Source organism: Mytilus californianus, unplaced genomic scaffold, assembly GCF_021869535.1.
Source record: "Mytilus californianus isolate M0D057914Y unplaced genomic scaffold, xbMytCali1.0.p SCAF_12, whole genome shotgun sequence".
Lineage (NCBI taxonomy): Eukaryota > Metazoa > Mollusca > Bivalvia > Mytilida > Mytilidae > Mytilus > Mytilus californianus.
In genome coordinates, this window is record NW_026262604.1 from 56,862,740 (window position 1) to 56,884,397 (window position 21,658).

At 43.0% G+C, this 21,658-nt stretch overlaps 1 protein-coding gene and 1 long non-coding RNA gene across 6 annotated transcripts in view; one reads left to right on the forward strand and one right to left on the reverse strand.

Annotated features, from left to right (window-relative positions):
- LOC127722059 (cytochrome P450 3A8-like) overlaps positions 1-21,658 on the forward strand; it is a 497,429-nt gene that overhangs the window by 169,938 nt on the left and 305,833 nt on the right. The gene's annotated exons all lie outside the window — the stretch shown is intronic.
- Positions 11,062-18,053, reverse strand: LOC127722074 (uncharacterized). 4 transcript variants are annotated; one of them, XR_007991628.1, is made up of 4 exons: positions 17,702-18,053; positions 12,900-13,640; positions 12,052-12,365; positions 11,062-11,520 (listed from the first exon to the last, which is right to left on the reverse strand). It is a non-coding gene; the product is annotated as an uncharacterized LOC127722074 (long non-coding RNA). The 4 variants fall into 4 exon arrangements; XR_007991629.1 differs by lacking the exon at positions 12,900-13,640 and having other exon boundaries at positions 17,664-18,053; XR_007991627.1 differs by lacking the exons at positions 12,052-12,365; positions 12,900-13,640 and adding an exon at positions 15,050-15,538 and having other exon boundaries at positions 17,664-18,053.

The following is a 21,658-nucleotide window of genomic DNA, read 5'->3' on the forward strand; positions in this document are numbered from 1 at the left end:
ATGGTGGGGCTATGGCACAACCCCTTCCCACCGGAGGGTTTGAATTGGTAGATCCAGAGTAGATCGACGAGATGTTAAAATATTCAGAAGATCATAAATATGGGGCGTTAGTAGAAAGTGATCTAGAATATCCTCAACACCTTCACGATAGTCAAACGACTACCCTCTCGCGCCGGAAGCCATGGAAATCGACGGAGTTCGTAAATTGGTACCTCATCTAGGCAAACGCGAAAAATATACCCTTCATCTTCAGAACCTCCAATACTATATCTCCCAGGGAATAATCTTGAAAAAAGGTTCATCAGATCATTAGATTTGAACAATCCCCATGGCTTAAACCGTATATCGACCTGAATACCGAACTCAGAGCTCAGGCTACAAGCGATGCTGAGAAGGGTTTTTACAAACTCATGAATAACTCAGTGTTTGGAAAAACGATGGAGAATATTCGAAAGAGGGTCGATGTTTGACTGGTGAACAGTGAAAAACAGGCCCTAAAACTGGTGTCTAAGCCCAATTTTGATCGCCGGGTCGTATTCAATGAAAATCTGGCAGCCGTTCACATGAAAAGAACCAAGCTGAAATTCGACAAGCCAGTCTACTTAGGAGCATGTATCCTGGACATCTCAAAGCTCCTGATGTATAAATTCCATTACGGTTTCATACAGGAGACGTATGGTGATAACGCCCGGCTACTGTTTACCGATACAGATAGCTTGGCCTATGAAATTCAGACCGAGGATTTTTACAAAAATGTTACCCCCATGTTCAGGAAAAATTCGATACCTCGAACTATCCAGCTGACCACCCTTCAGGAATTCCATCCGGCGTCAACAAGAAGATAATTGGAATGTTTAAGGACGAATGTTGTGGTAAAAGTATGACTGGCTTCGTGGGACTTCGACCAAAATTATATGCGTACAAAATGGACGATGGAGACACTACCAAGAAAGCAAAGGGAGTTACAAAGGCTGTCATCAAGCAGCATATTACCTTTGCCAACTATAAGAGATGTTTTGACACCCAGCAGGAAATATACCGACCGATGAATATTTTCCGAAGTTACCGCCATCAGATCTACACTCAGGAGATCAACAAGGTTGCACTTTCGGCTAAAGATACCAAGCGACACATTCTCCCAAAGGGAATTAGCACCCTTCCTCACGGACATTATAAAATTGAGGAGCAACACCGCCTGCAATAAATAAAGTATGGGTAAAACTCAGAAAAGAATGAAATACCTCGAGGTGCACAATGTAGTTCTTCCCCACAAGCCTCTGTCGAATCGGGAATTGGAGAACGCCGTCACAGCCCTAGGAATCCCAAGTTTTAGAGGGGTGTTTATGCGAGATACCCTACCACCCAGTCCGCGCCGCATTGAATGTGGAATCTTGAATCATGATAGCTGGGAGGGTCCTGGAACGCATTGGACTTGCTGGTATAAACGTGGACCGGTAAAGTATTACTTTGACTCTTATGGATTGCCACCGCCTGCAGAGATGGTGAACTACTTACAGCCTGAAATTCGATATAGCACCGATAAATTACAGCAACGAGGCTCGGTGGTGTGTGGTCACTTTTGCCTATTCGTGTTGAAAGTGTTGGCGACTGGAAAATCGCTGGAAGATAAAATCTTCTCACTCTATAAATAAAAGGATAAGTTTGGATCTCATGCAAGAAAGCGCGCATCCCTTTGGCGAACGCTGCAGGATTTGGATATGAACGACAATCGCATTACTAGCCTAGGATATCCCAAGGACAGCTCGGATGCCGTGACAAAACGGTGGTTGACCCAACAGTTGAAAGATGGTATAAAAGACATCAATGATCTAGAGACTGCGCTCGAAGCAATCTCGAAAGAGCTTGAGGTGGAGAAGAAACGATTAAACGGCATCGAGAAAGATGTGGCGAAGTGCCTGCCTTCGACCGGGGGAAGTGTAAATGGTGAAATGGATATGCTGGGACACCCAATCACCAATCTCCCAACTCCAAAATCGGCCAATGAACCTGTGACTAAAGGCTGGTATGCAAAGAACTGGCAGGATCTTGTCATGAGCCTCACCAGTAAGATAAACGATCTCGAAAAGAAGATTAAGAGAGGAAGGTCACGGCGCGAGCTTGATGTTGCGTCTGAAGAGGATAAACACATTAATAGGATTAAGGAACTCTTGGGGTAACCTCAACAACCTTTCCCGTCCTGATTGAAAGGATGGGAAAGCTTGAAAGCTTGACAGTATTGTACATCTGACTTTTTGATCCAAGAGTTAAACTCTGCGGATAACCCTTCGACTTCACAAACACCTCATTAATCCTGTTCTTGGTTCGCCTGCGGAGGATCTTTTCTATGCGGTAGACGTCCTGATCAGTCTTCTGAAGTTCGGGCTCATAGAAGGTTCCCTGAATTTCCTCCCCATCTAAATCCTTGAGATGATAAGTGGGTGGCTGGGTGGAAAGAACTTGAGACACCTCGAAAACTTCCTTGGTCCAGCGCGGTGTGTAACCCTTCTCAAATGTGCCTTTCTTCTTGGTAATTCGAACCTTATCACCTATACGAAACCGTGCCTGCTGCATGGGAGGGAGGTCTTCATACAAATTCCAATACACCTTGTTTTCATGTTTCTTGAGGCTTGCAATCACAGGAGTCATTTTAATGGATCTATGTTTGGTGGTATTGTACTGGTGAACAAGATCATCCAACACATTGATGTAGGTGCGTGTAGAGTTGGCTGAGAAATATTTGAACATTTTCTCTTTCATGATGCGATTCCAGCGCTCGACAACACTCGACTTCTACTCATTCTCAGTGGAGTAGAGCTCAATATCATGCTTTTGGAGCAACTGCTTTACATCCTTGTTGTAAAACTCAGTACCTGTGTCTGTCCACAATTTCTCAGGAACGCGCTCCTTGAACACCGCTTGAAAGGCATCCCGCACCGTCACCCCCTTCTTGTTTTTGAGTGGTATCAACCAGCCATATTTGGAGAGGACATCGATGATGCTCAGGATGAACTTATTTCCTTTGCTGTCCCTGGAAAAGGCACTCATATCAACAAGGTCGGCCGCCCAGGTCTCATCCACACCACCCACTACCACACGGCGTTTCTGAAACTTACGTCGAACAGGTTTGTGCAACTCAGCTAAATCATCGGTCCAGCGAACTTTTTCTTTTTTTATTCCCAGACCAAATCGAGCTTTGGTACCGATGATGGGTCCGACGATGCTGCGGTCCATGCGTTCGCGTGTGGTAGGGTTGGGAATGGTGTTAAGCAAGGCTAGCATAGCTTTGTCACAGATGGAGTTGCGTGCGGCTGTATCCTTGTGCTGGGCATAACAGAGATCGTGGTGATATGTAGCATGGTCAACTCGATTAATGGGTTGTGACTAAGCCTTCGGGGTGCCATCGGGGAGTAGCCGCTTGCTAAGTTTAGTCCCTGGTTTGGTGAAGTTGTTTCCGGGCAGATGCATTTCCATGGGTAATCGGTTGATTAGTTTGTTCATGAACCCTGCACCGGTTGTAGCAACAAACTGAGACTTCTTGGCACCGCACACCTTGCAGTTGCCAAACTTCCTCCATCGCCCGTTTCTGGTAATTGTCTCGCCAGGGTTAACTGTGTCCGTCTTCCTACGACATTTCACGCAGAAGATCATCGCTATTTTATTTAAATAAATGAACGGCGAAGACATTTCCTACAGTGCCAACGCCCCCAAAAGGAGCAATCACTACCTCCTACCGCAGCGGTCGATCAGAGGGTTGATCATTGGGAAGTCGGACTGTGGTAAGACAACGCTGTTGAACAACCTACTCCTGCGCGATGGATGTCTCGACTACGATCGATTGTTCGTTTTCGGAAAATCGCTTCACCAGCCCATCTACCAGCTGTTGCAGCAAGCGCTGGGAAAAGGCTTCCCTAAGGAAGATATCCGAGACCTCCTACAGTGCAAGGGCAAGTCACCCTACTCGTTGATCGATGTGGTCAACGCCTTACCACAACCACGACACCGAAATGGTATCGGCACTTTTTTCTTCGAGCAAGGGAGCGGTGTACCAGACACCCGGGAACTTGACCCCAGCCGCAAGAACCTCATGGTGTTCGACGACTTGATGCTAGGCAAACAGAACAAGTGTAAAGATTACTACGTGCGCGGTCGCCACAACAACGTCGATTGTTTCTACCTGTGCCAGAACTACTTCAAACTGCCCCGACAATCGATCCGAGAAAATGCAAACTTTATCTGTCTTTTTCAGTAAGATGCTAAGAATCTCGATCATATCCGGCGTGACCACTGCAACGATCTTACCAAGTAACAATTTGACGCTCTGTGTAAGCATTGCTGGTCCCAACCCTATGGATTTGTAACCATCGATCTCACGAGCCCCAAGTCAGCAGGGAAATACCGATACAAATTAGATGAGTTCTATGAGGTATAAGATAAAGAATGGATCAGTTTGAAGACTTCTTCCTGGAAATGGAGTATGAAGACACAGAGGAACCCCAGCCCTACAAGTTTTAGTGGCCCTGCAAATGTAAGTTCGAGTGAGACTCGGTCGATATGAGGAGTATGTGTTGGAAGTGTGGTCGCGCGAGCCCCCGCCCGATCGATAGCGGTGTAGGTGATTTCGACGCATAACACTCTGGCCGCCAGTATGGTAAGGTGAGCGCTTTCCTCTACCCCAATGCCCTACCAAGACGATTCGAGACCACCAGTGTACACACCCATGCCAACCGCGTAAAGACCTATGCCTAAGACACTTGAAGCTTTCGAAGAGAATACAACCATACTCGTTACCCCCATTGTTTCAACAACTTTTTAAACGCTAAATGAGAGATATTTTTTTCAAACGCTATAAGGTGTTTGGAAAAACGTCTATAAACGCTATGGGGCGTTCACAACAACGCTTAGGGGCGTTCACACCAACGCTATGGGGCGTTTAACAGCGTTCGCTCCTATAAATAAATGACGTTTATCAAGATTACCGACCCTAAGCAGCGTGAGTCGCTTGCCAGGGAGTTGCAAGACACCAAGCGGAAAATTCATTCCAGTAATATGCAGCATCGCCTTGATTGGACTTAGCCGAGACCTTTCCAAGGTGTTTAAGCCTGTGGTTGAGGCTCAGCGAGAGGTAGCTTCACAGATCACCAAAACGATCGCAGACCTTCCTGCAGCAGTGCCAGCCCTTTCTCCTCCACCGCCCGAGTTTGCCGACCCACTACCCATCGCACCACCTACATACTCCGTCCTTGGACCCCGAGCACGGCAGTATTTGCAGCTCAGTATGACTCCTTCCGCCGACCACACCTTTGGATTGCGATCTGAAAACAATAGTATCTTTATCGGAAGCTCACCAGTTACTTTTGACGGTGATGATATTTTCGTGGATGGTGTGAGGTACAAAGGAACCCTTGGTCTCTGGGAACTCATGGTGAAAAGAATCCAGAGCCCGAAGACCTAGAGGACTATGCACAGATTCTAAAAAGTTCCGGTGCCATGTATCAAGGCAATTCCACCCTCTCGAGAACCCCGAAGGCGAATAAGGGTTACAAGTGGAAGGAAATCGTGTCCCACATCTACCAAAAGAATAAGTTTGGCAGTGGGCTGCAAACCGTGTTTTTACCTTCAAACTTCAAGCAGCTTCTCGATCGCTTGGAACTGTGTGCCGCAGCATACCGAGCAGGAAATAATGGTGTGCGCAACGAAATTGTGTCGATTATCGATGCTATGAGAAAGGGTAGACATATCAGCATCGAGGAATATAAGGCGCTTCATTGTAGAATCCTATAAATAAATGTTGCAAATCAAAAAAGGTTACGCTCGAAAATACGCCTACGATGGTAGAGGACTGTTTGACACAATCGCCAGTTTGGCTGGACGCATGTTTACTTCCTCTGCCGCCTAAAACCCTAGGAAGTAAGGCCGTGAGTGCTGCCACCAATGCAGCCTTGAAAGGTGTTGAAAATGGGGCCTCCAAAGCCGTCGACCATGTGGTTGATAAAGTGACCCGCCCCAGGAAACGCAATAAAACCCCCCCAACAGTCGTGTGTTCAACGCAAGAAGCCAGAGCAAGTTCGGTTGAACAATCTCATCTCCGGCTCTGGTATCAAAACCATCCACGACTTCGTCCAACGTTATAGATAAATACATTATGACTGACATCCTTACAATCACCGAAGGGTTGACCTTCCACGAAAGTCTCCAGGAATATCAGGTTCGAGAATACGAACCACAAGCCGGTGCCCAGCTGAACAGTGCCGGTTTTGAAATCCGAATCAACATCGAAACCCAGGATTTGTTCCTACACCCCGCCGAGAGTTATCTCTTGGTAGAAGGATGGCTCCTAAAGAACGACGGCACTGCATATGCCGACGCTGATCTCGTGTCCCTCGTCCATAATGGTATCATGTATCTCTTTAGAACCACCAGCTATCGACTCTCCGGCCAGCAAATCGAGCACATCAACGACCCCGGCGTCGCCTCCACCATGATGGGAATGTTGACCTACCCCGACGACTTTTCCAAATCACAAGGTCTCAACCAACTGTGGTTCAAGGATTCCTCCATCGACACACATGCAAACAACTACGGCTTTGTAGCGCGCCGTGGCTACATCGTTTCCAAGCCGGCAAACAAAGGGTCGTTTTCATTCGCCATCTCCCTGAAGCACATTTTTGGGTTCACTGATGACTACAAGATCGTGTACGGGTTCAGGCATGAAATCACACTCGTGCGCGATTCCACGCCGTCGACGTGGGAAAAGTTGTCCTGCGTAAGATCTCATGGTTCGTCCCCCACGTCACTCTTTTAGACGAAAACAAGATGCAGCTATACAAAACCGTAAAGCAAAAGAGTAAAGCGAAGATCAGCTGTGGATTTCGAACGAGGCAGTGCGATTCCATAGCCGTCCCCCAAGCCTCACAGTTCAGCTGGCGCTTATCTGCCAAGAGCGGTCGCGAGAAGCCCAGGAACATCATCGGTGCCTTCCAAACCGAGAGAAGTGGGAACCAGGAGCGCAAAGTTGCAGTGTTCGATTTCTGTCGATTGCAAAACATCCATGTCACTCTCAACGCTGAACGCTACCCGCCCGTCGACTACAATGCCGTTTTCACCGCAAACAGGGTAGCCAGAGTGTTCAAAGAGGCTGCTGACTTCAGGAAGAAATTACACAACATGGACACCCTCCTCAGCAACGGTGGCATCAACCCCTCTGACTTCATCGATCTGTACCCCTTGTTTGTCATTGACGGGAGTCACCAGTCCGAGCGGCTGAAAGAATCCACGGTGGACATTCAGATCCGGGCCCAGTTCGAGCGTTACGTGGAGGCCAACACCAGAGCATTTGCACTTATCATTTCCGACAGAATCCTACAGTTTGAATCCGATGGTCAGAAGATGAACGTTCTGTTCTCAAAGTAAAAAAAATGGATAAAATTTACTCCTCTTTGCAGCCGCCCTGCCGAAGTCTATGCGATCGTGGTGAAGGCTGGTAGACAACTCAAGGAGTAGTATGACGGTATCGAAGAGTGGAAGCAAAAAAATATGTGACAATGGTGTACCATAAATAAATGGATAACACAGTTTTGCGACGAATTGCAAACAACACTGACCCCAAACAGGGGTTCTCGTTCATCGTCTCTGGAAACGATAGTCAAATCCTTACCTGGTTCAACCCCCCACTGGAACTCAAGGAATCCAAGACGTATGAGATGGCCTTAGTGAACCTGGAAACCTATAACTCCATCCCCAACATTCATACAGGTAACAATTCCTTCCGCTACTCCCCCGACGATGGTGCCAACTGGTTTCCCATCGCACTGAGCACAGGTTCCTATGACATCGAAGACATCAACAATGAGATCCAGCGGCGGCTACGGCTCAACAAACACAAAACAAAAATCATCATCGATGTCAACCGGGCGACCCTAAGAGCAACGCTAACCCTCGCCAGACACTATCAAGTATACTTCAACGTTGTCAATGGCAGATTTACACATTCGATATGATCACAGATGGCTATACAGAAGGGGAACACATTGTAAATATCATCAGCATCAACAGCATTCTGGTGAATAGTGATATCATCCATGGAAGTTATGTGAATGGTACACAGCAGTCTACCATCTACAGCTTCTTTCCCGCAGACGGTCCTGGTATGAAGATAATTCAAACCCCCAAGAATCTAGTATACTTGCCGGTGACCTTGCGAACCATCAATCGCATGCAAACGTATCTCACCGATCAAGATGGTAGGCCCATCGATTTCAGGGGTGAACATCTCTCCATCCGCTTTCATCTTCGTGAGATATAAATAAATGACTTATCACGAACATGGTTTGACCGTGACAAAAGGTCAAGCTGATAAACTACAACGGGCTGTCAAGCAAGGTTGTCCGGTCTCCATTCGTTTGTCCCACGCAAACATGCAAGGTGAACACAAGATGTGGCTCACCTCTCGGCAGGTTCAAAAGATTATTAAGCTTCTCCAGAAAGGTACTGGTGGTATGAATCTGTAGCTGAGTGCCGCCCAAATGAAGGAAAACATGCAAAAAGTAGGTGGATTCCTACCCATGTTGGCAGGGCTGGTAATGAGGGCACTTCCCATGGTAGCTAAGACAATTCTACCTGCCTTGGGTGTTGGAGCCTTGAACGGTCTGGGTGGTGTAGCCATCAACAAGGCCTTAGGGTCTGGATTGTACCTGAAACGTGGTGGGTGTGTTTATACCGTGAAACCTAGCTAGTGGCAACGGTCTCTACCTCAAACCCTCAAACGCATGGATCACCTATGGTAATGGACTCTACTTAAAGCGTGGTCAGCAATTCCACGACGGAGCCGGTCTGATCTTAGGTGCTAACAGCCCTTCAAAAACATTCCCCTCCTCGGTATGCTCCTATAAATAAATGGATGATTTAGATTCTGGATTGCGGCAGACCAGAGTCGAATGTATGGAAGACCAACTCAACGCGGATATTCTTAAGTATCAACGTACCTTGAAGATCTACAAACGACTCGATAATGTAGTGTCTATAGCACAGGGTGTGTGTTTCGTAGCCAGTTTGATGTTGACCAGCTGCACCATGGGTTCAGCTTTGACCGGTATAGGTATTATAGCCTCCCTTCCCCTAGGATCCCTTGCTTGCTTGAGTGCCACTGGCGTGATGGTACTCACACTGATCTCAGGGCGTATCATGAAAAAGAAGAAAAACAGCGCGACACCTTGCGATTGGCACAGTCCACAAAATCCTTGGATGAACAATGTATTAGTACTGCTTTGGCTGATGATGAACAAATTGGTGATGCTGAGTTTGGTAAGATCGCAAGCTGCCTCAAGAATTACTATGATGAGAAAGATCAGCTGCGACAACCTTCCACCACTTTTAGTGAGGACCATAATGCGCATGCGCCGTAAAAACGTCACACATCATTCCATTACGCTTCACTACACACATCGTTTCACGATGTGTTCCGTTTAAAGTATAAAAAAAAAAAAAAAAAAAAAACTTTCCGATCCGGCAGAAATGTCGGATTGGAAAAATTTTTTTGTACCCCACCCACCCCATTTTTTTTGTTTTTTTTTAATTAATTTCTTATAAGATCGCAAGAAAAGTACTCCTGTTTGGTCTTTTTACTAACTTTTAAGCCTGTACTTCTCACGAAGGCTCCTTCCAAGGGTTCCTTCTCTCTATTCAGACTACTGCAGGCCCATATCCTTGTCGTTTCTCCTTCTTTGTTTTTCAAGGTGAGGATCTTACTCCTCCCAAACTTCCCATCTACTTCTACCACTTCTAGGATTTTATATTTTACCCAGGTTGGGAGTTCCTTCCATTTTAGGGTTTCCAGGCTCTGGTCCTTTGCCTTTTCCTCGAAAACATTATCATTAATAAAATCGTCGTCTACGATTTTTTAACTTCTGAGTTCCTCCATCTTTTGTACGAAAGCCATATTTTTGTATCTACCCCTAGGATTACATCCCTTTAAGGTGTCTCTACCATTGTTTACAAAAAGCCATATTCTTGTTTCTACCCTTAGACTAGTTGAAACACAATGCATTTGCATTTTATGTTTGAGGTTGGGGTCCCTATGCAGGATTTGTGCTCAAAAATGGCAAGTGCGGCAGAATCCCCTTTTTTACACTACTACCCAACATTATTTTTCTGTAGAAGCCATGGAATAGGCCAACCCCCTGTTTTTAACAATTTTTTTTTTAATTTTGAGCTCTAGTTTCAATTTCTTTATTATAGCGCCCTTCGATATCTTGCGCAAAAGATGCGCCTGTTTCTCTTCTACAAGACCTATACAGTCATACCCCGTGACACCCCTCATTATTTTTCTCTAGAAGCCATGGAATAGACCAACCCCCCTGTTTTTAATATTTTTTTTTCAAATTTTGAGCTCTAGTTTCAGATTTTTGAACATAGCGCCCTTCGTTACCTTGCGCAAAAGATGCACTTGTTTCTCTTCTACAAGACTTATATAGTCATACCCCGTGACACCCCTCATTATTTTTCTGTAGAAGCCATGGAATAGGCCAACCCCCCTGTTTTTAACAATTTTTTTTCAACATTTGAGCTCTAGTTTCAGATTTTTGAACATAGAGCCGTTCGCTACCTTGCTCAAGAGAAGCGCCTGTTTCTCCTCTACAAGACCTATATAGTCATACCCCGTGACACCCCTCATTATTTTTTCTAGAAGCCACGGAATAGGCCAACCCCTTGTTTTTAATAATTTTTTCAAATTTTGAGCTCTAGTTTCAGATTTTTGAACATAGCGCCCTTCGTTACCTTGCGCAAAAGATGCACTTGTTTCTCTTCTACAAGACTTATATAGTCATACCCCGTGACACCCCTCATTATTTTTCTCTAAAACCCATGGAAAAGGCCATTCCCCCTGTTTTTAACAATTTTTTTTCAAATTTTGAGCTCTAGTTTCAGATTTTTGAACATAGCGCCCTTCGATACATTGCACAAAAGATGCGCCTGTTTCTCCTCTACAAGACCTATATAGTCATACCCCGTGACACCCCTCATTATTTTTCTCTAGAAACCATGGAATAGGCCAACCCCTCCTGTTTTTAACAATTTGTTTGAAATTTTGAGCTCTAGTTTCAGATTTTTGAACATAGCGCCCTTCGATACCTTGCGCAAGAGATGCGCCTGTTTCTCCTCTACAAGACCTATATAGTCATACCCCGTGACACCCCTCATTATTTTTCTCTAGAAGCCATGGAATAGGCCAACCCCCCTGTTTTTAACAATTTTTTTTTTAAATTTTGAGCTCTAGTTTCAGATTTTTGAACATAGCGCCCTTCGATACCTTGCGCAAAAGATGCGCCTATTTCTCTTCTACAAGACCTATATAGTCATACCCCGTGACACCCCTCATTATTTTTCTCTAGAAGCCATGGAATAGGCCAACCCCCCTGTTTTTAACATTTTTTTTCAAAATTTTGAGCTCTAGTTTCAGATTTTTGAACATAGCGCCCTTCGATACCTTGCGCAAAAGATGCGCCTGTTTCTCCTCTACAAGACCTATATAGTCATACCCCGTGACACCCCTCACTATTTTTCTCTAGAAGCCATGGAATAGACCAACCCCCCTGTTTTTAACAAATTTTTTTTTCAGATTTTGTGCTCTAGTTTCAGATTTTTGAACATAGAGCCCTTCGATACCTTGCGCAAAAGATGCGCCTGTTTCTCCTCTACAAGACCTATATAGTCATACCCCGTGACACTCCTCATTATTTTTCTCTAGAAGCCATGGAATAGGCCAACCCCTTGTTTTTAACTTTTTTTTTCAAATTTTGAGCTCTAGTTTCAGATTTTTGAACATAGCGCCCTTCGTTACCTTGCGCAAAAGATGCACTTGTTTCTCTTCTACAAGACCTATATAGACATACCCCGTGACACCCCTCATTATTTTTCTCTAGAGCCCATGGAAAAGGCCATTCCCCCTGTTTTTAACAAATTTTTTTCAAATTTTGAGCTCTAGTTTCAGATTTTTGAACATAGTGCCCTTCGATACCTTGCGCAAAAGATGCGCCTGTTTCACTTGTACAAGACCTATATAGTCATACCCCGTGACACCCCTCATTATTTTTCTCTAGAAGCCATGGAATAGGCCAACCCCCTGTTTTTAACTTTTTTTTTTCAAATTTTGAGCTCTTGTTTCAGATTTTTGAATATAGCGCCCTTCGATACCTTGCGCAAAAGATGCGCCTGTTTCTCTTCTACAAGACCTATATAGTCATTCCCCGTGACACCCCTCATTATTTTTCTCTAGAAACCATGGAATAGGCCAACCCCCCTGTTTTTAACAATTTTTTTCAAATTTTGAGCTCTAGTTTCAGATTTTTGAACATAGCGTCCTTCGATACCTTGCGCAAAAGATGCGCCTGTTTCTCTTCTACAAGACCTATATAGTCATACCCCGTGACACCTCTAATTATTTTTCTCTAGAAGCCACGGAATAGGCAAATTTCCCTGTTTTTAACAATTTTTTTTTTCAAATTTTGAGCTCTAGTTTCAGATTTTTGAACATAGCGCCCTTCAATACCTTGCGCAAAAGATGCGCCTGTTTCTCCTCTACAAGACCTATATAGTCATACCCCGTGACACCCTCATTATTTTTCTGTAGAAGCCATGGAATAGGCCAACCCCTCTGTTTTTAACAATTTTTTTTTTCAAATTTTGAGCTCTAGTTTCAAATTTTTGAACATAGTGCCATTCGATACCTTGCGCAAAAGATGCGCCTGTTTCTCCTCTACAAGACCTATATAGTCATACCGCGTGACACCCCTCATTATTTTTCTCTAGAAGCCAAGGAATAGGCCAACACCCCTGTTTTTAACAATTTTTTTTCGAAATTTGAGCTCTAGTTTCAGATTTTTGAATATAGCGCCCTTTGATACCTTTCGCAAAAGATGCGCCTGTTTCTCCTCTACAAGACTTATATAGTCATACCCCGTGACACCCCTCATTATTTTTCTCTAGAAGCCATGGAATAGGCCAACCCCCCTGTTTTTAACAATTTTTTTTCGAATTTTGAGCTCTAGTTTCAGATTTTTGAACATAGCGCCCTTCGATACCTTGCGCAAAAGATGCGCCTGTTTCTCCTCTACAAGACCTATATAGTCATACCCCGTGACACCCCTCATTATTTTTCTCTAGAAGCCATGGAATAGGCCAACCCCCTGTTTTTAACAATTTTTTTCAAATTTTGAGCTCTAGTTTCAAATTTTTGAACATAGCGCCCTTTGATACCTTGCGCAAGAGATGCGCCTGTTTCTCTTCTACAAGACCTATATTGTCATACCCCGTGACACCCCACATTATTTTTCTCTAGAAGCCATGGAATAGGCCAACCTCCCTGTTTTTAACAATTTTTTTCAAATTTTGAGCTCTAGTTTCAGATTTTTGAACATAGCGCCCTTCGATACCTTGCGCAAGAGATGCGCCTGTTTCTCCTCTACAAGACCTATATAGTCATACCCCGTGACACTCCTCATTATTTTTCTGTAGAAGCCATGGAATAGGCCAACCCCCTGTTTTAAACAATTTTTTTCAAATTTTGAGCTCTAGTTTCAGATTTTTGAACATAGCGCCCTTCGATACCTTGCACAAAAGATGCGCCTGTTTCTCCTCTACAAGACCTATATAGTCATACCCCGTGACACCCCTCATTATTTTTCTCTAGAAGCCATGGAATAGGCCAACCCCCTGTTTTTAACAATTTTTTTCAAATTTTGAGCTCTAGTTTCAGATTTTTGAACATAGAGCCCTTCGATACCTTGCGCAAAAGATGTGCCTGTTTCTCCACTACAAGACCTATATAGTCGTACCCCGTGACGCCCCTCATTATTTTTCTCTAGAAGCCATGGAATAGGCCAACCCCCCTGTTTTTAACAATTTTTTTTCGAATTTTGAGCTCTAGTTTCAGATTTTTGAACATAGCGCCCTTCGATACCTTGCGCAAAAGATGCGCCTGTTTCTCCTCTACAAGACCTATATAGTCATACCCCGTGACACCCCTCATTATTTTTCTCTAGAAGCCATGGAATAGGCCAACCCCCTGTTTTTAACAATTTTTTTCAAATTTTGAGCTCTAGTTTCAGATTTTTGAACATAGAGCCCTTCGATACCTTGCGCAAAAGATGTGCCTGTTTCTCCACTACAAGACCTATATAGTCGTACCCCGTGACGCCCCTCATTATTTTTCTGTAGAAGCCATGGAATAGGCCAACCTCCCTGTTTTTAACAATTTTTTTCAAATTTTGAGCTCTAGTTTCAGATTTTTGAACATAGCGCCCTTCGATACCTTGCGCAAGAGATGCGCCTGTTTCTCCTCTACAAGACCTATATAGTCATACCCCGTGACACTCCTCATTATTTTTCTGTAGAAGCCATGGAATAGGCCAACCCCCTGTTTTAAACAATTTTTTTCAAATTTTGAGCTCTAGTTTCAGATTTTTGAACATAGCACCCTTCGATACCTTGCGCAAAAGATGCGTCTGTTTCTCTTCTACAAGACCTATATAGTCATACCCCGTGACACCCCTCATTATTTTTCTCTAGAAGCCACGGAATAGGCCAGTCCCCCTGTTTTTAACAATTTTTTTTTTTCAAATTTTGAGCTCTAGTTTCAAATTTTTGAACATAGCGCCCTTTGATACCTTGCGCAAGAGATGCGCCTGTTTCTCTTCTACAAGACCTATATTGTCATACCCCGTGACACCCCACATTATTTTTCTCTAGAAGCCATGGAATAGGCCAACCTCCCTGTTTTTAACAATTTTTTTCAAATTTTGAGCTCTAGTTTCAGATTTTTGAACATAGCGCCCTTCGATACCTTGCGCAAGAGATGCGCCTGTTTCTCCTCTACAAGACCTATATAGTCATACCCCGTGACACTCCTCATTATTTTTCTGTAGAAGCCATGGAATAGGCCAACCCCCTGTTTTAAACAATTTTTTTCAAATTTTGAGCTCTAGTTTCAGATTTTTGAACATAGCGCCCTTCGATACCTTGCACAAAAGATGCGCCTGTTTCTCCTCTACAAGACCTATATAGTCATACCCCGTGACACCCCTCATTATTTTTCTCTAGAAGCCATGGAATAGGCCAACCCCCTGTTTTTAACAATTTTTTTCAAATTTTGAGCTCTAGTTTCAGATTTTTGAACATAGAGCCCTTCGATACCTTGCGCAAAAGATGTGCCTGTTTCTCCACTACAAGACCTATATAGTCGTACCCCGTGACGCCCCTCATTATTTTTCTCTAGAAGCCATGGAATAGGCCAACCCCCCTGTTTTTAACAATTTTTTTTCGAATTTTGAGCTCTAGTTTCAGATTTTTGAACATAGCGCCCTTCGATACCTTGCGCAAAAGATGCGCCTGTTTCTCCTCTACAAGACCTATATAGTCATACCCCGTGACACTCCTCATTATTTTTCTGTAGAAGCCATGGAATAGGCCAACCCCCTGTTTTAAACAATTTTTTTCAAATTTTGAGCTCTAGTTTCAGATTTTTGAACATAGCACCCTTCGATACCTTGCGCAAAAGATGCGTCTGTTTCTCTTCTACAAGACCTATATAGTCATACCCCGTGACACCCCTCATTATTTTTCTCTAGAAGCCACGGAATAGGCCAGTCCCCCTGTTTTTAACAATTTTTTTTTTTCAAATTTTGAGCTCTAGTTTCAGATTTTTGAACATAGCGCCCTTCAATACCTTGCGCAAAAGATGCGCCTGTTTCTCTTCTACAAGACCTATATAGTCATACCCCGTGACACCCTCATTATTTTTCTGTAGAAGCCATGGAATAGGCCAACCCCTCTGTTTTTAACAATTTTTTTTTTAAATTTTGAGCTCTAGTTTCAAATTTTTGAACATAGCGCCATTCAATACCTTCCGCAAAAGATGCGCCTGTTTCTCCTCTACAAGACCTATATAGTCATACCCCGTGACACCCCTCATTATTTTTCTCTAGAAGCCATGGAATAGGCCAACCCCCCTGTTTTTAACAATTTTGTTTTTAAATTTTGAGCTCTAGTTTCAGATTTTTGAACATAGCGCCCTTCGATACCTTGCGCAAGAGATGCGCCTGTTTCTCTTCTACAAGACCTATATTGTCATACCTCGTGACACCCCACATTATTTTTCTGTAGAAGCCATGGAATAGGCCAACCCCCCTGTTTTTAACATTTTTTTTCAAATTTTGAGCTCTAGTTTCAGATTTTTGAACATAGCGCCCTTCGATACCTTGCGCAAAAGATGCGCTTGTTTCTCTTCTACAAGACCTATATAGTCATACCCCGTGACACCCCTCATTATTTTTCTCTAGAAGCCACGTAATAGGCCAATTCCCCTGTTTTTAACAATTTTTTTTTTCAAATTTTGAGCTCTAGTTTCAGATTTTTGAACATAGCGCCCTTCAATACCTTGCGCAAAAAATGCGCCTGTTTCTCTTCTACAAGACCTATATAGTCACACCCCGTGACACCCTCATTATTTTTCTGTAGAAGCCATGGAATAGGCCAACCCCTCTGTTTTTAACAATTTTTTTTTTAAATTTTGAGCTCTAGTTTCAAATTTTTGAACATAGCGCAATTCGATACCTTCCGCAAAAGATGCGCCTGTTTCTCCTCTACAAGACCTATATAGTCATACCCCGTGACACCCCTCATTATTTTTCTCTAGAAGCCATGGAATAGGCCAACCCCCCTGTTTTTAACAATTTTGTTTTTAAATTTTGAGCTCTAGTTTCAGATTTTTGAACATAGCGCCCTTCGATACCTTGCACAAGAGATGCGCCTGTTTCTCTTCTTCAAAACCTATATAGTCATTCTCCGTGACACCCCTCATTATTTTTCTCTAGAAGCCATGGAATAGGCCAACCCCCCTGTTTTTAACAATTTTTTTTCGAATTTTGAGCTCTAGTTTCAGATTTTTGAACATAGCGCCCTTCGATACCTTGCGCAAAAGATGCGCCTGTTTCTCCTCTACAAGACCTATATAGTCATACCCCGTGACACCCCTCATTATTTTTCTCTAGAAGCCATGGAATAGGCCAACCCCCTGTTTTTAACAATTTTTTTCAAATTTTGAGCTCTAGTTTCAGATTTTTGAACATAGAGCCCTTCGATACCTTGCGCAAAAGATGTGCCTGTTTCTCCACTACAAGACCTATATAGTCGTACCCCGTGACGCCCCTCATTATTTTTCTCTAGAAGCCATGGAATAGGCCAACCCCCCTGTTTTCAACAATTTTTTTTCGAATTTTGAGCTCTAGTTTCAGATTTTTGAACATAGCGCCCTTAGATACCTTGCGCAAAAGATGCGCCTGTTTCTCCTCTACAAGACCTATATAGTCATACCCCGTGACACCCCTCATTATTTTTCTCTAGAAGCCATGGAATAGGCCAACCCCCTGTTTTTAACAATTTTTTTCAAATTTTGAGCTCTAGTTTCAGATTTTTGAACATAGAGCCCTTCGATACCTTGCGCAAAAGATGTGCCTGTTTCTCCACTACAAGACCTATATAGTCGTACCCCGTGACGCCCCTCATTATTTTTCTGTAGAAGCCATGGAATAGGCCAACCCCCCTGTTTTTAACAATTTTTTTCAAATTTTTAGCTCTAGTTTCAGATTTTTGAACATAGCGCCCTTTGATACCTTTCGCAAAAGATGCGCCTGTTTCTCCTCTACAAGACTTATATAGTCATACCCCGTGACACCCCTCATTATTTTTCTCTAGAAGCCATGGAATAGGCCAACCCCCCTGTTTTTAACAATTTTTTTTCGAATTTTGAGCTCTAGTTTCAGATTTTTGAACATAGCGCCCTTCGATACCTTGCGCAAAAGATGCGCCTGTTTCTCCTCTACAAGACCTATATAGTCATACCCCGTGACACCCCTCATTATTTTTCTCTAGAAGCCATGGAATAGGCCAACCCCCTGTTTTTAACAATTTTTTTCAAATTTTGAGCTCTAGTTTCAGATTTTTGAACATAGAGCCCTTCGATACCTTGCGCAAAAGATGTGCCTGTTTCTCCACTACAAGACCTATATAGTCGTACCCCGTGACGCCCCTCATTATTTTTCTGTAGAAGCCATGGAATAGGCCAACCCCCCTGTTTTTAACAATTTTTTTCAAATTTTTAGCTCTAGTTTCAGATTTTTGAACATAGCGCCCTTTGATACCTTGCGCAAGAGATGCGCCTGTTTCTCTTCTACAAGACCTATATTGTCATACCCCGTGACACCCCACATTATTTTTCTCTAGAAGCCATGGAATAGGCCAACCTCCCTGTTTTTAACAATTTTTTTCAAATTTTGAGCTCTAGTTTCAGATTTTTGAACATAGCGCCCTTCGATACCTTGCGCAAGAGATGTGCCTGTTTCTCCTCTACAAGACCTATATAGTCATACCCTGTGACACTCCTCATTATTTTTCTGTAGAAGCCATGGAATAGGCCAACCCCCTGTTTTAAACAATTTTTTTCAAATTTTGAGCTCTAGTTTCAGATTTTTGAACATAGCACCCTTCGATACCTTGCGCAAAAGATGCGTCTGTTTCTCTTCTACAAGACCTTAATAGTCATACCCCGTGACACCCCTCATTATTTTTCTCTAGAAGCCACGGAATAGGCCAGTCCCCCTGTTTTTAACAATTTTTTTTTTTCAAATTTTGAGCTCTAGTTTCAGATTTTTGAACATAGCGCCCTTCAATACCTTGCGCAAAAGATGCGCCTGTTTCTCTTCTACAAGACCTATATAGTCATACCCCGTGACAACCTCATTATTTTTCTGTAGAAGCCATGGAATAGGCCAACCCCTCTGTTTTTAACAATTTTTTTTTTAAATTTTGAGCTCTAGTTTCAAATTTTTGAACATAGCGCCATTCAATACCTTCCGCAAAAGATGCGCCTGTTTCTCCTCTACAAGACCTATATAGTCATACCCCGTGACACCCCTCATTATTTTTCTCTAGAAGCCATGGAATAGGCCAACCCCCCTGTTTTTAACAATTTTGTTTTTAAATTTTGAGCTCTAGTTTCAGATTTTTGAACATAGCGCCCTTCGATACCTTGCGCAAGAGATGCGCCTGTTTCTCTTCTACAAGACCTATATTGTCATACCTCGTGACACCCCACATTATTTTTCTGTAGAAGCCATGGAATAGGCCAACCCCCCTGTTTTTAACATTTTTTTTCAAATTTTGAGCTCTAGTTTCAGATTTTTGAACATAGCGCCCTTCGATACCTTGCGCAAAAGATGCGCTTGTTTCTCTTCTACAAGACCTATATAGTCATACCCCGTGACACCCCTCATTATTTTTCTCTAGAAGCCACGTAATAGGCCAATTCCCCTGTTTTTAACAATTTTTTTTTTCAAATTTTGAGCTCTAGTTTCAGATTTTTGAACATAGCGCCCTTCAATACCTTGCGCAAAAAATGCGCCTGTTTCTCTTCTACAAGACCTATATAGTCACACCCCGTGACACCCTCATTATTTTTCTGTAGAAGCCATGGAATAGGCCAACCCCTCTGTTTTTAACAATTTTTTTTTTAAATTTTGAGCTCTAGTTTCAAATTTTTGAACATAGCGCAATTCGATACCTTCCGCAAAAGATGCGCCTGTTTCTCCTCTACAAGACCTATATAGTCATACCCCGTGACACCCCTCATTATTTTTCTCTAGAAGCCATGGAATAGGCCAACCCCCCTGTTTTTAACAATTTTGTTTTTAAATTTTGAGCTCTAGTTTCAGATTTTTGAACATAGCACCCTTCGATACCTTGCACAAGAGATGCGCCTGTTTCTCTTCTTCAAAACCTATATAGTCATTCCCCGTGACACCCCTCATTATTTTTCTGAAGAAGCCATGGAATAGACCAACCCCCCTGTTTTTAACAATTTTTTTTCAAATTTTGAGCTCTAGTTTCAGATTTTTGAACATAGCGCCCTTCGATACCTTGCGCAAGAGATGCGCCTGTTACTCTTCTACAAGACCTATAATGTCATACCCCCGTGACACCCCACATTATTTTTCTCTAGAAGCCATGGAATAGGCCAACCCCCCTGTTTTTAACATTTTTTTCAAATTTTGAGCTCTAGTTTCAGATTTTTGAACATAGCGTCCTTCGATACCTAGCGCAAAAGATGCGCCTGTTTCTCCTCTACAAGACCTATATAGTCATACCCCGTGACACCCCTCATTATTTTTGTCTAGAAACCATGGAATAGACCAACCCCCCCTGTTTTTAACAATTTTTTTCAAATTTTTAGCTCTAGTTTCAGATTTTTGAACATAGCGCCCTTCGATACCTTGCGCAAGAGATGCGCCTGTTTCTCTTCTACAAGACCTATATTGCCATACCCCGTGACACCCCACATTATTTTTCTCTAGAAGCCATGGAATAGGCCAACCCCCCTGTTTTTAACATTTTTTTTCAAATTTTGAGCTCTAGTTTCAGATTTTTGAACATAGCGTCCTTCGATACCTTGCGCAAAAGATGCGCCTGTTTCTCCTCTACAAGACCTATATAGTCATACCCCGTGACACCCCTCATTATTTTTCTCTAGAAGCCATGGAATAGGCCAACCCCCCTGTTTTTAACAATTTTTTTTCAAATTTAGAGCTCTAGTTTCAGATTTTTGAACATAGAGCCCTTCGATACCTTGCGCAAAAGATGTGCCTGTTTCTCCACTACAAGACCTATATAGTCGTACCCCGTGACACCCCTCATTATTTTTCTCTAGAAGCCATGGAATAGGCCAACTCCCCTGTTTTTAACAATTTTTTTTCTAATTTTGAGCTCTAGTTTCAGATTTTTGAACATAGCGCCCTTCGATACCTTGCACAAGAGATGTGCGTGTTTCTCCTCTACAAGACCTATATAGTCATTCCCCGTGACACCCCTCATTATTTTTCTCTAGAAGCCATGGAATAGGCCAATCCCCCTGTTTTTAACAATTTTTTTCAAATTTTGAGCTCTAGTTTCAGATTTTTGAACATAGCGCCCTTAGATACCTTGCGCAAGAGATGCGCCTGTTTCTCTTCTACAAGACCTATATTGTCATACCTCGTGACACCCCACATTATTTTTCTCTAGAAGCCATGGAATAGGCCAACCCCCCTGTTTTTAACATTTTTTTTCAAATTTTGAGCTTTAGTTTCAGATTTTTGAACATAGCGCCCTTCGATACCTTGCGCAAAAGATGCGCTTGTTTCTCTTCTACAAGACCTATATAGTCATACCCCGAACAACCCTTATTATTTTTCTCTAGAAGCCATGGAATAGGCCAACCCCCCTGTTTTTAACATTTTTTTTCAAAATTTTGAGCTCTAGTTTCAGATTTTTGAACATAGCGCCCTTCGATACCTTGCGCAAAAGATGCGCCTGTTTCTCCTCTACAAGACCTATATAAACATACCCCGTGACACCCCTCATTATTTTTCTCTAGAAGCCATGGAATAGACCAACCCCCCTGTTTTTAACAATTTTTTTTCTTCAAATTTTGAGCTCTAGTTTCAGATTTTTGAACATAGCGCCCTTCGTTACCTTGCGCAAAAGATGCACTTGTTTCTCTTCTACAAGACCTATATAGTCATACCCCGCGACACCCCTCATTATTTTTCTCTAGAACCCATGGAATAGGACATTC